General features: G+C 42.0%; 1 protein-coding gene across 2 annotated transcripts in view; it reads right to left on the reverse strand.

The window, feature by feature from the left end:
- MYO16 (myosin XVI) overlaps positions 1–14,853 on the reverse strand; it is a 620,603-nt gene that overhangs the window by 195,535 nt on the left and 410,215 nt on the right. The window lies entirely within an intron of this gene.

Genomic DNA, 14,853 nt, shown 5'->3' on the forward strand with positions numbered 1-14,853 from the left:
GCAGCCAGAACTGAATCAGTCTCTTTGGCTGATCATTGACCTATAGGACCCCAGATGGAGGGGGGGAAGACTGGAATCTAAAATCACTGCAGACTAGAGCAATCTGCCTGTCCAGACACCCCACCCTGGGGATCAGATGCACTTACACGGAGGTGATGGGTGCGAAGTTCCTGAAGATGTTGGGCCACGATCTGGCCTTCCCCAAGTCTACCACCCAAATGCTGGAGAATTTAGTTAACCTAACCCACAAGGTGCCTCGTTGTGGAGGCCAGTCACTAGTCCTGCAGCCTATCTGAATCTCGCAAGGTGTTCGCTCATCTGTGCCAGGAGGCAAGGGTGGGACTCCGGGGTGCTTGCTTTGGGGAGTCCCTCCTTTTTATTCTTTGACCGAAGCAAAGTACATGAGGTTTACTGTTTTCTGAAAACATGTCAGAAATTAGGGAAAGAGTGTGCAGTTGCTGACAAGCTGAACTGGAACCGGGTGATGGGTGGGGACACTGTCACCAAAGCAGCTGTCTGCCTCCTACTAGCCCACGGATATCGCGCACGCCTACATGGTTCCAGTCCTTCTTTGCACTCCTTCCACTAGAAAGAGAAGTTAGGGAGTCAAAAGCTGAGACCTCTTGAGATGAAAATGGCAGTTAATTAGCCTGGATATACAAGAAAATCTTGGACTGGGAGTAAAAATCTGAGCTACCGTTTTATGGAGTCGTGTTTGTCAAGCACCGTTAAAACATTTAAAATGCTTTATTTCATTTGGCCTTAACGACTAGCCTGTGAGGTAAGTACAGTGATCACCCCATTCTACAGAAAAGAATACTGAGACAGAGGACAGTGAAGGTCTAAGTTGCCCAACGGCACCCATCAGGATTAGACAGACCCAGGACTTGAACCCAGGCTGTCCAAGACTAGCCCCGCCTCCCAGACTAGCCCTGTGAATTACCGCAGAAATCGACTGCCAGCTGCTGGTCCTAGAACCCAGCCTGATTCTGGCCTACAGGAGCTGGGAAAGGAACCCTCCCCACATATAAGAAGAGCAGAAATAATAAAAGATCACTTAAACCCTCCCTCTTAGCGAAAGCTACAACTCACAGCTGGAAAGCATTAACTAGGAGAGGTGAGAAGGGACTCCCGAACACCGCTTTGCAGATGGAAGGAAAAGCCTGGATAGTTCTTGACGATTTCAATCTGTAATTGACAAGTACAGGGAAGCCTCGCCGCGTCCTTCAGCGCGTCAACAGCTCAGAGTAGAGGACTTGGTGGTGCCCATCCCCAAGCAGCTTGCAGCGAATCTGCGGAACAGTGAGCCGGGAGAGGTCAGCCTCAATTTCAGAGCACGGTGACTTCTTTGCATACTAACACCTGCCGAAGATCGGTGTCTGTGAAGGCAGGTAGCTTCGGGCTCTAGGGCTCCCTCCGTTTCTTAAATGAGCCATTGAGGAGATTCTCCAGTGTGTCCTCTGTCCTGTGGCCATCTGAACCTGCACGCTCTTAGCTCGAGTTCAGAGCTCTCCAGCTCGCTGTGCTCTCTGCCTCCCCAAGAGAATGGGTAACTCTTTCTTGACCATAAAAACAAAAACAAAAACAAAAACAACCCTTTCTTGAAAAATTGTATTTGTTTTATGAGCTTCTCGGACACTGCCCTAGTGCCAATTTCCTGGTTCTTTCTGTGGTTCTGATCTAAGTAAGGCTCAGGTGGAGACAGAAGATGCAGGGAGATGGAGGAGGAAGGAGAGAGGCAGAATGGAGAAAACAAGCCAACGGTGTATCTGACGCCTGTTTCCATCCTTCAAACCAGTTTAGATCATCACAAATTAGGTAATTAGAATTGTTGTGATGTAGTCTTTGGTCTTGAGATACACACAGTTTTAATAAAAGTGCAACTATTACATAGGCCATCTATACAGGGCTATCCATGGAAAAGTGTTTTTTTTTTAATTGTCAAAACAAAAATCAAATAACATGTGACATAAAATCATTTTGACTTTAGCCACCCCAATCAGGAAACGATGTGTCCCGAGGTCCTGCAACTCACGGATGGCTGCAATCTATCCAGCAAAACATATTTTAAGAGCTACCAAATATTTGGGTGTAACTGTTGTTTGCCAACTCACCCTGACTGGGAATCACAGACTCAGAGGTCTTGAAACCAAAAACAAGCCAGAGGCTTGCAAAGGCCAAGCCTCCATCTACAGGCAAATGGAATATGAACCTTACAATTTTGGGGACTGACACAATTAAGTTTCACGAGGCATAACTGTCTTACTAGAGCTTTCTTTAAAGTTAAGTGTCAGGCTCAGAATAGAAATCCTGGTCTCTTGCTTCCTTTAACACTTTAAAAAAAAATTAAAACCCAGATAAAAGATAAAATTACTGTACTCAACGTAACACTTCAATCCACTGGCTACAGACCACAGGAAAAAGCGATGTTCCATTTTCTCCTTTGCACGCTTTCCTGTTTTCCGCTGGTTCACCGAGATGTAACTGACACACAGCACTGCACCTTTAATGGGTCCCACGTGCTGATCTGATACACGCATATACCGCAAAATGATCGTGCTCTTTTAACAGAGCTCCTTTTCTCCCTTAAGAGTGATTCTCTTTGCACCCATGTCCTCCTGTTTATGAGAGCTGGCTACTTAAGGTTTTAAAGAGCACATCTGGATGTTTCTGGGAAATTTAATAGGAAGTTTTGAGGAACCTAAGTCTTCCTCACCCCAAGGTTTGGGATTTGGGTACCCAGATGAGGGAACCAAGCGTTTGGGAACACTGGGAAGTGGGGAGGTATCTCAGCATCTGTCACATCATCCCTAAGATAGCTGTCTTTCCAACAATCGCCTTCGAATGAATCAAATACAATCTGTGGCTCAAAGTAGGCGCTGTGAAAATTAAATTGATTAGACAGTGATTTGTAGCAAGCAGCTGTTCCTGGATAACCGCCTGTCCCCAAACTCAGTAAACGAAAACATTAAGTATTTATTATGACCTCTCAGCCCTGCCATCAGGTTGAGGCTGATCTCACCCGAAGGCCTGAGGTTGGCTGGGGACTGGCTGGCTAACAGACTATTTCTTATTTTCCACAAGCAAGCCCCCAGACGTAGGCACATAGCAGTGACAGGGATCTGAGAAAACAGATCTGCATAAGGGCTCAGAATTGGCATATAGTTATCTTTGCTGTATTCTTTTTTTTTTAATTTTTTCAAAAATTTTTTGACATTTATTTATTTTTGAGAGAGATGGAGCATGAATGGGGGAGGAGCAGAGAGAGAGGGAGACACAGAATCGAAAGTAGGCTCCAGGCTCTGAGCTGTCAGCACAGAACCTGATGTGGGGCTCCAACCCACGAGCCGTGAGATCATGACCTGAGCCGAAGTCGGACACCCAACCGACTGAGCCACCCAGGCACCCCAGTTTTAAAAATTTTTTTAATGTTTGTATTTATTCTTGAGACAGAAAGAGACAGAGCATGAGCAGGGGAGGGGCAAAGAGAGAGGGAGACACAGAATCCAAAGCAGGCTCCAGGCTCTGAGCTGTCAGCACAGAGTCCGTCGCGGGGCTTGAACTCATCAACCACAAGATCATGACCTGAGCCGAAGTCGGACACTCAACTGACTGAGCCACCAGGCTCCCCTTTGCTGTATTGTCTTGTCTGGAGCAAGTCACAAGTGCAGCTCAAGTTCAAAGAGAGGGGAAATAGACTTAACTCTCGATAAGAGAAGTGTTGAAAGCCCTACTATATTCCCCACACAGATGCAGAGAAATGAAGGACTGGGACCACTCAATCTACCAAAGCCTCTTCTCTTGAGAGGGGCTTCTAACTAATTCATTTTTTAGTTCATTCACCTTTTCAGTGAATATATACAGAACACTTAGTTTTGCAAAGCCCTGTTCAAGATGTCAGAAGTCCACCTACAAAAAAAGCAGAGAACAACCTTGCTCTCGGGGTCATGTCCATATAAAAATATCTGAAACTTTACATAACGATTTTATGGGAAATGAAGACACCATCTATATTTGAAAAGGTTAATTTAAAATTTTAGTTTTAAAACTATGCTTTCTTATCATTCTTCTGGCAGTCTTCAATGTGGGAGGTGTTTGGGGGAAAACTTGGGTTTCGATCCCAACATACTTGGGGTTCGTACGTGAAATCCATCATTGCCAGACTGTGTGACTAAGGCCCCTTACTAAACCTGAATTCCAGTTTCTTTATTTAAAACAGGCCCCTTACTAAACCTGAATTCCAGTTTCTTTATTTAAAACAGGGAGTCCACAATACTCACCTCATGGCTAATGTCAATATTAACTTCAGTAATCCTTGGCACAAAGCCCAGCTCATTTATAGGTAATGTCTAATAAATGATAACCACGATAATTGCATCTTTTTCTTGTAAGTACACCTTTATCACGTATTAACATCTGCACAGTAGCCAGGCTTAGAAATATATTTTTAATTTTTTTTAACGTTTATTTGTTACTGAGAGACAGAGAGACACAGAGCGTGAGCAGGGGAGGGGTAGAAAGAGGGTGAGACATAGAATCTGAAGTAGGCTCCAGGCTCCAAGCTGTCAGCACAGAGCCCGATGCGGGGCTCAAACTCACAAACTGTGAGATCATGACCTGAGCCAAAGTCGGTCACCCAACCAACCGAGCCACCCAGGCGCCCCGGAAATGTATTTTTAATGAGATGGTATATGAAGCAAAAAAAGTTGAAAAACCTGGAGCTGACAGAACCCAAAAATGTTGAAAAGCACATCCTCCTCAATTAGAAAATTGTAATAGAAACAGGCAAACAATCTTTAAGCTTGCGGTACTGACATTTCCTCCCTGGTGTTTTCTTCAGGGAGAGACAGGGTCACCGAGAGCCAGATTGGGACATTGTGCTCTCATTTCTGAACGGCACTGCAGCATTATTTATTCTGGCAGAACAGCCACTGTGCTCAAATGACAGGCAGAGAGGAGCATAATAAATACAGATTTGGTTAACTCTATTGAGCAGGACAGGTTATCAAGGGGTGGAAAAGAGGCCAAATGCATTTCCCAAGTTAGAAGTAAAACAAGAGAGTGGGCATGGCCAGCAGTGCGATGAATTTTATCCTTTGGATAAAATATACAAGCTCTAACCTCTGCAAGCTGGGCTCAAAAAAGAACCGGAGAAGGAGAAGGCTGGGAGGTTTTTCATTAGCCTTCTAAATCACCGAGTTTCTTACACATTTTGTTGAATCTGTTTGAGTCTCCAAAAAATATTTGCAACTTATATGATGGTCGTTACCGAAAACGAAAAGCAACCCCTGTCTGATACGAAAAATGTCATATTCTCATAGTTATGACAAATCTCTTTTTCCATATCCTGAAAACATGTACTTAAGGGAAAAGTACATGGTTATTTATTGGTTCAATAATCCGCACTGTTCTTCAAACAATTTATCACATAATCATGATTAATATTTAAATGTATCCGTTATTGTGTCCATAGTATTTGGTAATGTTTATAACAAGGGTGGTAAAAATTTAACCATTATTTTGTATGTATTATGTGGCAATTTAAAATTTTGTCTGAGCATTACAATAAATGCTGCTTTGGTAAAACTCTAATATTTTTCATTCCTCTCGATCCTTCTATTGGAAAAAAAAAAATGGATCTCCCAAAATAATGAAAAACAAATGTACAATTACAGAGAAAAGGTTCTTAGCTCTTCAGGAAATCATTATACATATGGGTGTTTTGGTAAGGAAACGGAGCAGAAGGAGAATTATTTAGAAAGCAGGTTTGTCTCAGATAGTTTGCTAAATTGTGTAGTTCTGGTTGTCATGGCGATAGCACCATGATTTAAATAAGTCTACACAGAAATAGAAGTCACTCATACTATATTCATAAGAATCAAAGAAATCTCATTATTTAATGGGGAAAAAACTTCCCAGTTTGGGTGAAGGGAGAGAAAAACATGGTGTGTCAAATTTATTTTTCTGACAAACTGTTTGTTATTTTATCTCTGAAACAGCATAAAGACAAAATATTTAGAACTAAACAACAAAGGGAGCGCTACATGGTAAGCGTCTGGAAGGCACTAGGTCCTTGGGAGATACTTTACAGACTCAGGGTCAACAAAATCATCGAAAAATAGGAGACAAACATTCCACTTAGGAAGTAGGGGAAAAAAAACAAAAACAAAAAAGCAAAATTCAAAGGAAGTGAAAACAGGGATATAATGAAACTGCAGGACCTAATAAAAGGAATAACATTAACGTGAGAGATGAAAACAAAAAAGATGTTTTAAGACAAATAATTTTCAGAGGCAGGTTTCAAGCAAGATTCCTCAGTGATACTGGGGCAAAGGCATATATAAATAACCAGGAATGTCAATGTTGTCAAATTACAGCTACAGGAGAGATTGAAGGACTGTAAAGCAAAGCTATGATTTAGTTGGTGAATACATTTAAAATTAAAGTGGACAGTTTTCTACAAAATATGAATGACTTAAAAAAGAAACAAAACAATCTGATTAGACCTATAAACTTTAAAATAATGAGTAGTTGGGGCACCTGGGTGGCTCAGTTGGTTAAGCGTCCAACTTTGGCTCAGGTGGTGATCTCACAGTTCGAGCCCCACGTCGGGCTCTGTGCTGACAGCTCAGAGCCTGGAGCCTGCTTCGGAATCTGTATCTTCCCGTATCTCCACCCCTCCCCTGTTCATGCTCTGTCTCTCTCTGTCTCCCAAAACTAAATAAATGTTAAAAAATAAATTAAATAAAATCATAAAATAATTAGTATTCAAAAGGCAATCCACCCTCCACCACCCGAAAAGATTTTAGAAAGACTTTCACCAGGCATTCAGGGCACATACCATCTTCCTTTAGCACACACCGTTTTAGAGAGGCGAGAAACAGAGAAAGCTACACAATTTTCTCTTTCACATAAACCTGAGAGCAAAGGATTGGATAAGAAGGAAAAAAAAAATAGAATCTCTTCTCACTAGTGAAAATAAATGTAAACATCTTTAATAGACACTAGAAAATTGAATCTAGGACATTATGACCAAACAGAATTCACATTCTAAATGAAGAATTTTTCAACATAAAATATATATATATATATATACGTCAACATAGCTTGCTACATGAGCAAAGAAAAGGAGAGAGTCGCAGTACTCTCAATGTGTACAGGAAAAAAGCTTTACATTAAGCTTTACATTGAAAACACTTAGGAAAGATTATCTCTGAAATCCTAAGTAAGCAGATTACTTAACGGCAGATATTTGGAGGTATTACATTAATTTGGAAACAAGAGAAGAATATCCACTATCACCACAAATTATCAACATTATACTGGCCATGCTAGCCAATGCAATAAAGGAAGAAGAAATAAAAGACATAAGACACAAAGAAGACAAAAAAAAAAGTAATTATGATCATTTACATTAGAAAATGCTAAGCTATTCCACAGGAAAATTATTAGAACTAATAAGAAAAGTCAGCAGGGTTTCTAGATAGAAGATCAACATATGAAATGCAAGATTGAGAGTTCCCAATAAACAAATTAAAATGTAATAGAAAAATGGCAACAAAAAGTACAAGTGCATAGAAAAAAATCAAGATGTATAAGAAATTGACAAAAATACAAGGATATTTAAGAAAAAATACATGAACAAATAGAAATAAAGATCATATTTATGGCAGAAAAGAATCTAAACAAACCAATTCTCCCCATATTAATCTATAAATGTATGTCTAGTTGAAATCCCCAAAGAATTTTTTTTATGGACTGAGTCAAAATGATTGTAAAATTCATATGCAAACGTAAAGATCCAGGGATAACCAAAACAGAGAGGAAAATAAAAAGTTATTATATGAGGACTTACTTATTAAAACAATATGTTAGTGATACAGTTTTAGTGAAACATTAAAAATCAGGAGGGGAAAAAAAGCATTTCTAATAATTGGGGACAAGTGGGGGAGGGATCGTGGAAAATTTGACTAAAAATATAAAATGTTATCAATCCTTCATATAAACAGAAGTAAATTCCTGATGTTTTGAAAATCTAAGGGTTTCAGGAACAAATGGAAGGGGACTTTGAGGAAGGAAAAGGCTGTCTATTAGGGGCCTGAAGTCAGACCACCGCGTCCCAGCACAAGATAGCATTTCTTCTTCTTCTTCTTCTTTTTTTTTTTTTTTTTTAACATTTATTCATTTTTGAGAGACAGAGAGAGGCAGAACATGAGCGGGGCAAAGGCAGATAGAGAGGGAGACACAGAATCCAAAGCAGGCTCCAGGCTCCAAGCTGTCAGCATGGAGCCCGACACGGGGCTCGAACTCACAAACCGCGAGATCATGACCTGAGCCGAAGTCGGACACTTAACCAACTGAACCACCCAGGCGCCCCAGCATGTCTTCAATTCTTAATGTCTCACAATGTTATACAGATTTGCAACAACAACATCTAAACAAATTTAAAAAAAAAAAAACAAAAAACTGTGGGAAATTTACCCAGGATTGATGATATTGCTGTATCTGGGGCGGAAGAGGAAGAAGAAAGGATCTTTGTCGGCAAACAAAAGGAACTTGAGCTTTTACTTGTAATCTCCCTTCTTCTATGTGAAAAGTCTGAAGCGGAAGTGGTGAGTGTTGGCAGTGTTCCTTCTAGATAGGAGGTGAGTGACTGACCTGGCCACACCCTCCATACCCTTCCTGATGCGTACATCTTCCCCCACCTCCACAAAAAGACCCTTCATGAAGACAGATATCATATGTTAAACAGATAAAGAAAAAACTGGGTAAGTCTATTTTCTTTTTCCCACAAATGCACAGCAGGTGTTTGAGTATTTCTATGAGGCATTTGGGAATGAATAATATAAATTCATTTATTAAAGAATTAAGTCCATTATAATTGATAAAGTCATGTACAAAATAACATTTTGCCAACTCTTAATGACTTAGGAACCGATGGTCTGGATTTTTAGATTATCTCTCTTGCAGATGTCTTTTTGATTTGTACTATCCATCAAAGAGTTTAAATCTTGATAATCATTTTAATAAACTGTTAAGGGAGAAAATTAAAACTAATAAGTAAATATTTGGTTTTTAATTGGATTCATTTACACCTTCGATCCTTACTTCAGAAGCAAGTTTCACTTCGTTCCCAGTTTTCTGTCTCTAATTGAGGACAGATAATGTCTCTGACCGTTTTTGAACTTTTAACCAGAATTTATAAAATGCATATCAAATGAGACAGAGAGAGAGAGAGGGATGAGGGAATGAGATTTTACTTAGGATTTTCAAGTGAGGTTCAATACATCATACGGTCAGATGTTTTCTTGGGGAAATTAATTACCAATTTACCAGAATAACGGTGAAAAAGCATTTGATATCTAGACATTTTTTTCTTACTCCACTTGCCTATCACTTAGCTTACCATTTAGACTGTTACTTCACTTATTTCATCCCCAAAAAGACGGGGGGGGGGTATTTCAAATTCTCTATTCCTTAAGTGTTACGGGGAAGATGTGTGTGATTTGGCAAAAAGATACTTTTAAGTTTATTTACTTATTTTGAGAGAGCGAGCACACAAGCAGGGGAGGGGCAAAGAGAGAAAGAGAGAATCCCAAGTAGACTCCAAGCTGTCAGCCCAGAGCCCCACACAGGGCTCCAACTCATGAACCATGACATCATGACCTGAGCTGAAACCAGCTGTCAGATGCTCAGCCGACTGAGCCACCCAGGCGCCCCACCGGCAAAAAGATTTAAGTTATTTTTAATATCCCTTTGCTTTGTGATGGCCACCAAGCCCTGCCCTACCCCACACTGTTGACAATCACTACAGATTGTCCAATCAGCGACATGGGTTGTTCCCAAGGAGAAGAAGGCACTCAAATCTGGAGTCAGGAGATAATCGTACAAGTTCTCTCCCTACTTGGGAGGATGATGGAGCACAGATATTCTGAAAAATCCCGTTCCTCCTTTTCAAGAAAATCTTTCCTCCTCATCTGGCTCAGGAAGGAGTAAAACACAGCCCACTTAAAGCCTCCAGCTGGAGGGAATGATGGCAAGCCCTCAGCTAACACAGAGGCGACGCATCTGTGGGTAGCATTTGGCAGGGTAATGATGCTGTTGCACCCTTTTGAGATATTCAAGTCACAGTGATGGACCACTCTCATCCCCAGGGACGCTCCCAATGGCTGCCACCTTGGAGAAGACGAAACAGCAAACTTGTAGCTCAAACACTTAACCTGCCCAAACTGGCCTCGTTTCTTGGCAAAAGATAAAACAAATGGTACTTTCTTAAGAACGTGTATAAATGTTATGGCCACATTGCATAGCCTTTTAAAAGTCTTTTTAAAAAGTCAGAGGTTGCACCTGACATTTCAAAGAAAAAAGAAGAGCTTTCTGGTTAAATAATTTAAGAACAATATAATCACACACACACACACACACACGCACGCACACACACACACACACACACACACACACCCGATTTGGATTAAGGTCTATGCATCCTGTGGAACCCAAGAAGCAGGTATATAAGTGATGACAAATCCCCCTCAAGAAGGCAAACAAACAGCCTGGAGACGGGATTTGACACAGTCATAAGGCGGCAGGTAAAGTAGAGATGATCTGTGCAAACAGTCCAGGTATGAACCGTAATCCAAAAGATATTTTTAATGGCTGCTGGAAGTACAGCACAAAGATGCTGTCTCCTTAGCACCATCAGGCCCCCCAGCGCATTATAAACCACCTTCCTGACTTCCTGGCCCTGACAGACGAGATCCTTGCCCCATACTCGGTTATAGCTAAAAAATCTAACCTACCAAATATAATCTCACAGACTAGGTTAACATGCTTACTGCCCTATTAGTGTTTGAAAAATCATTCACCTACGAGAAGGTATGTCAGGGTATGTTGTTAAATATCACAGAGGTTTTCTGAAACTGTTGACGATAATTTTTTAATTAAAAAACATCTCGAGATAGCCACAAAATCATTACCAAAAATACTCTGACTTAGAAATCCTCAAGAACTATCAGGACACCATCAACCACACTGACAGTATAAGTTCAGAAGTGTTAAATTCATTAATAAACAAATTGAAAGAGCGTTACAGCCCGGGTACATGGATTTTGTTCGGGTGGGTTTGGTCTATTCATCCCCAGAAATTACGTGAGGGACTCTATGTGCAAGTCTGTGTTTATGCCCTTCACCGGATTCTCAAACTAAACTCTGACCTAACGAAAGACACTATTACATTTCGTAAGTACATTAAGCCCTACATGATTGCCTCAAGGAGAGATAAATGGGTGATCACAACAAACTTGCCTACATAATCCAATATAAACGGGAAAAATATTACTTTCTACTTAAAATCCTTGGAACTCCCACAAACGTGTGCCTATGTGCAAGTAAATATTCAAAATGATTAGTATATGAACTGAATTCACAGCAGAATAAAACTGAGGAGACTTCCCAGATCAACGTAAGCCACATATCCGGCTGACCCGGTTAATCCGCTGTATTTTCATTTCGGAGCACCAAGGTCGAGATAGGCCCCCTCCCCCGTTCGGCGAGACAGTCTTCAGACCAAATACACATTACCCAAAATGCTGACACAGGTTCCTTTTGTAACCCAGCCTGCAGAGCTCTCCAAAGCTATGCTTCCATTTTCCCTCCAGGAAATATTTGTTCTCTCTAATGAAGAGAGAAGAGCAAGTCTCATCTAAGGAAGGAGGCCAATCTTTCTGAGGTCTGAACATTAACTTGCTTCTTCCAATCCTACCGCGAAATCTCCACGTTCATTTGGGCACTCACAACCCTTCCAGGGGTGTCAGATGCTGGGCAGGAGTGGGTTCACCTGCCTCGGTGACAGCACCTGAAATTTATGTCCCCCGGGACGTGTTTCTGTTTTCTCGTTTCAGCGAGTGAGTCATCGGCTGTGGCACGCGGGCTGACACCGCCGTCCCCTGCCAAGACCCCAGTCAGACTGCTGGTTGCCATTCGGTGACTATGCTGATGGGAATCTTTCTGAATATCTAGGATGTTCCATGCTAACTTGCAAAATGATTTTTCTTTATTATCAGAATATATGCATTCAGAAGCAGGGCCAAATACAGAAAGCATCCTGCTGATGATTTCAGGAACCAAATCACTGAATTGATATGTGAATTAAAAGAAAAAGAAAAAAAAAAAACAAGAAAAGAACTGAAGAAAACTTCAACTCCTCTCTAAAACAGTCTGGCTCTCTCACTGGTGTATCTGTTTAACACTTCTGTCTGTTATTTATTTTAAACAATTTTTAACGTTTATTCATTTTTGAGAGAGAGAGAGAGACAGACTGTGAGTGGGGGCGGGGCAGAGAGAGAGAGAGAGAGAGAGAGAGAGAGAATTCAAAGCAGGTTCCAGGCTCTAAGCTGTCAGCACAGAGCCCAACGTGGGGCTTGAATTCACGAACCATGAGATCATGACCTGAGCCAAAGTCAGATGCTCAACCGACTGAGCCACCCAGGTGGCCCTTCTGTCTGTTATTTTAACCACACACTACAGTTTTCCTGGGTAGGAGAGGCAGCATTGAAGAGTGAGAAATTTCACAAGTGATATCTTTTCGACAGCCTTCTTTTCTCTTTCCATAATCAATCTTAGTCTGCGGATCGAAGGACAGAGACTCTAGACATTTGCTGGGGTGGTGACCCCCTACCTCCCGTGAAAGACAGCATCACTTTCATATTGAAAACCTGGAGCCTTCATTCCAATTTGACCTCATTCTCCCACCTGTCTCCAGGTGCTCGGAGGGCCCCCCACCCCTGAGAGCACCAGCTCTCTGCTCAAGTCACAGCCAGAACATAGTCCAGGCACTGCCTACTCACCTGTCCACAGCTAGGAGCTGGCATCCCGCCACGTGAGTTTTTCCTCAAGGACCCCCTAACTGAGTGGGAAATATCACGGTTTCTAGCCCACGTAGACCTCATCTGTGCAATAATCAAGGACCACACACTGCGCTCTGGACTAGTCGGGCAAGCGAGTCATGGGCGTGTCCAAACAGAAAGGACAGAATATGGAAACTGATCAGGGCACATCCATTGTCATTGCTTACTGCAAAGACAACGGAGCAAACAGAAAACGTCCCTCCCATCCGGGAGTGTACGTGAACAGCGACATCCCTATTTCTAGGGAGCAACACAGTTCCCCTACTTGCCACTCCCCAAAACAAACAAGGTCACCAAATCCAAATTCGGTGGAAGAGACTGGACCGCATCTCAGGTTTTCAACATGCCGCCCATCTGCATTTCTTCAGAACCTTCCCTCTCCACAGACAGACTGCCATAAACCAGGAACATTCTTTCCAGCCATACCCGCCACGATTTTACAGTCGCAGCCACTCCCGCCACATCAGGTGCCACGCGGACAACTTTGTGTGCGTCCTCTCATTATCCTCAGATAACCCCGGGCACCAACCGAGGTTCTTGGAGGAACCAGGGGGAACGGGTGTGGATACATGAGGACTCAGGATGAAAATGAGGAAGATGAACTGTCAGTTTTGGTGTCTGAAGACACTTTTGGGGAACTCGTCCAAAGTTTCTATAAGTCACTGAAGCCGAATGTAATTAATCATAAAGTTTTTAAATGTTTATGTTTAGCTCAACTAAAATATTGTAAGAACGTAATACAGTGTAAGCATATTTAAGAAACCGAAGGCTCAGTACAAACCCCCAAATCTCCATATGTATGCTTGAAACTCAAGTTTATTTACCGCATATATTTGCATGCCAAATCGTGCTGCCCAAAAAATGTGGATTTCAGAACAGGCAGACAGAAATGAATGAGTGCACAAAGGAATGAAGGGATGAACAAATAAGTAAGTTCGTAAATAAATCAAGCACATGGTCGATCTCACTCTACCTCGTTGGTCTCTTAACCTCCGTATGCTAACCTTCTATAACTTTCAGTCTATTTATTCTTAGGGTGTGTTTAATGGTGAAAGAGAAAATGTTGCACAGGTTCGACTTCTCAGGTGTCCTCAGGAATGTAAACCATTGTACTCAGAACACATGAAGAACGTGAGTGAAATTTGGGGAACATTTGGGGGACTCTCCCAAGGTTCCCACAACCCCTCTGAGGTTCAAGAACCTCCTGGCCCGTGGGGGTCTCTGCAGGGGCCAAGTTTGCACCAGAACTCTGGGGAAGGTGTCACTTTAGGGAAAAGTGATCATTTACAAAAAAAAAAATTTTTAATGTTTATTTATTTTTGACAGAGAAAGAGAGAGAGAGAGAGAGAGAGAGAGAGAGAGAGAGCGTGAGCAGGGGAGGGGCAGGGAGAGAAGGAGACACAGAATCCGAAGACACAGGCTCTGAGCTGTCAGCACAAAGCCCAACACGGGGCTTGAACTCACAGACTGTGACATCGTGACCTGAGCTCAACTGACTGAGCCACCCAGGCGCCCCGAAAAGTGATCATTTTAAATGTAACATTGCCAATTCAACCGCTCGGATGGAAGTGTTGCACTGTGAGACGGGTCCAAGTTTAGGAGTGGCAAAAATTATTTTATCATTTTTTTAAAATTATGCTATTCATGATACTTTCGTTAGGCTCTCCAACATTTATCTCATTTTAGAATCACACGCATGATATCCTTTAGAAAAAGTTCACTGCATGGGGCGCCTGGGTGGCGCAGTCGGTTAAGCGTCCGACTTCAGCCAGGTCACGATCTCGCGGTCCGTGAGTTCGAGCCCCGCGTCAGGCTCTGGGCTGATGGCTCGGAGCCTGGAGCCTGTTTCCGATTCTGTGTCTCCCTCTCTCTCTGCCCCTCCCCCGTTCATGCTCTGTCTCTCTCTGTCCCAAAAATAAATAAAAAACGTTGAAAAAAAAATTTAAAA

Source organism: Puma concolor, chromosome A1 (genome assembly GCF_028749965.1).
Source record: "Puma concolor isolate L17-30 chromosome A1, mPumCon1.1.hap2, whole genome shotgun sequence".
Classification (NCBI taxonomy): Eukaryota; Metazoa; Chordata; class Mammalia; order Carnivora; family Felidae; genus Puma; species Puma concolor.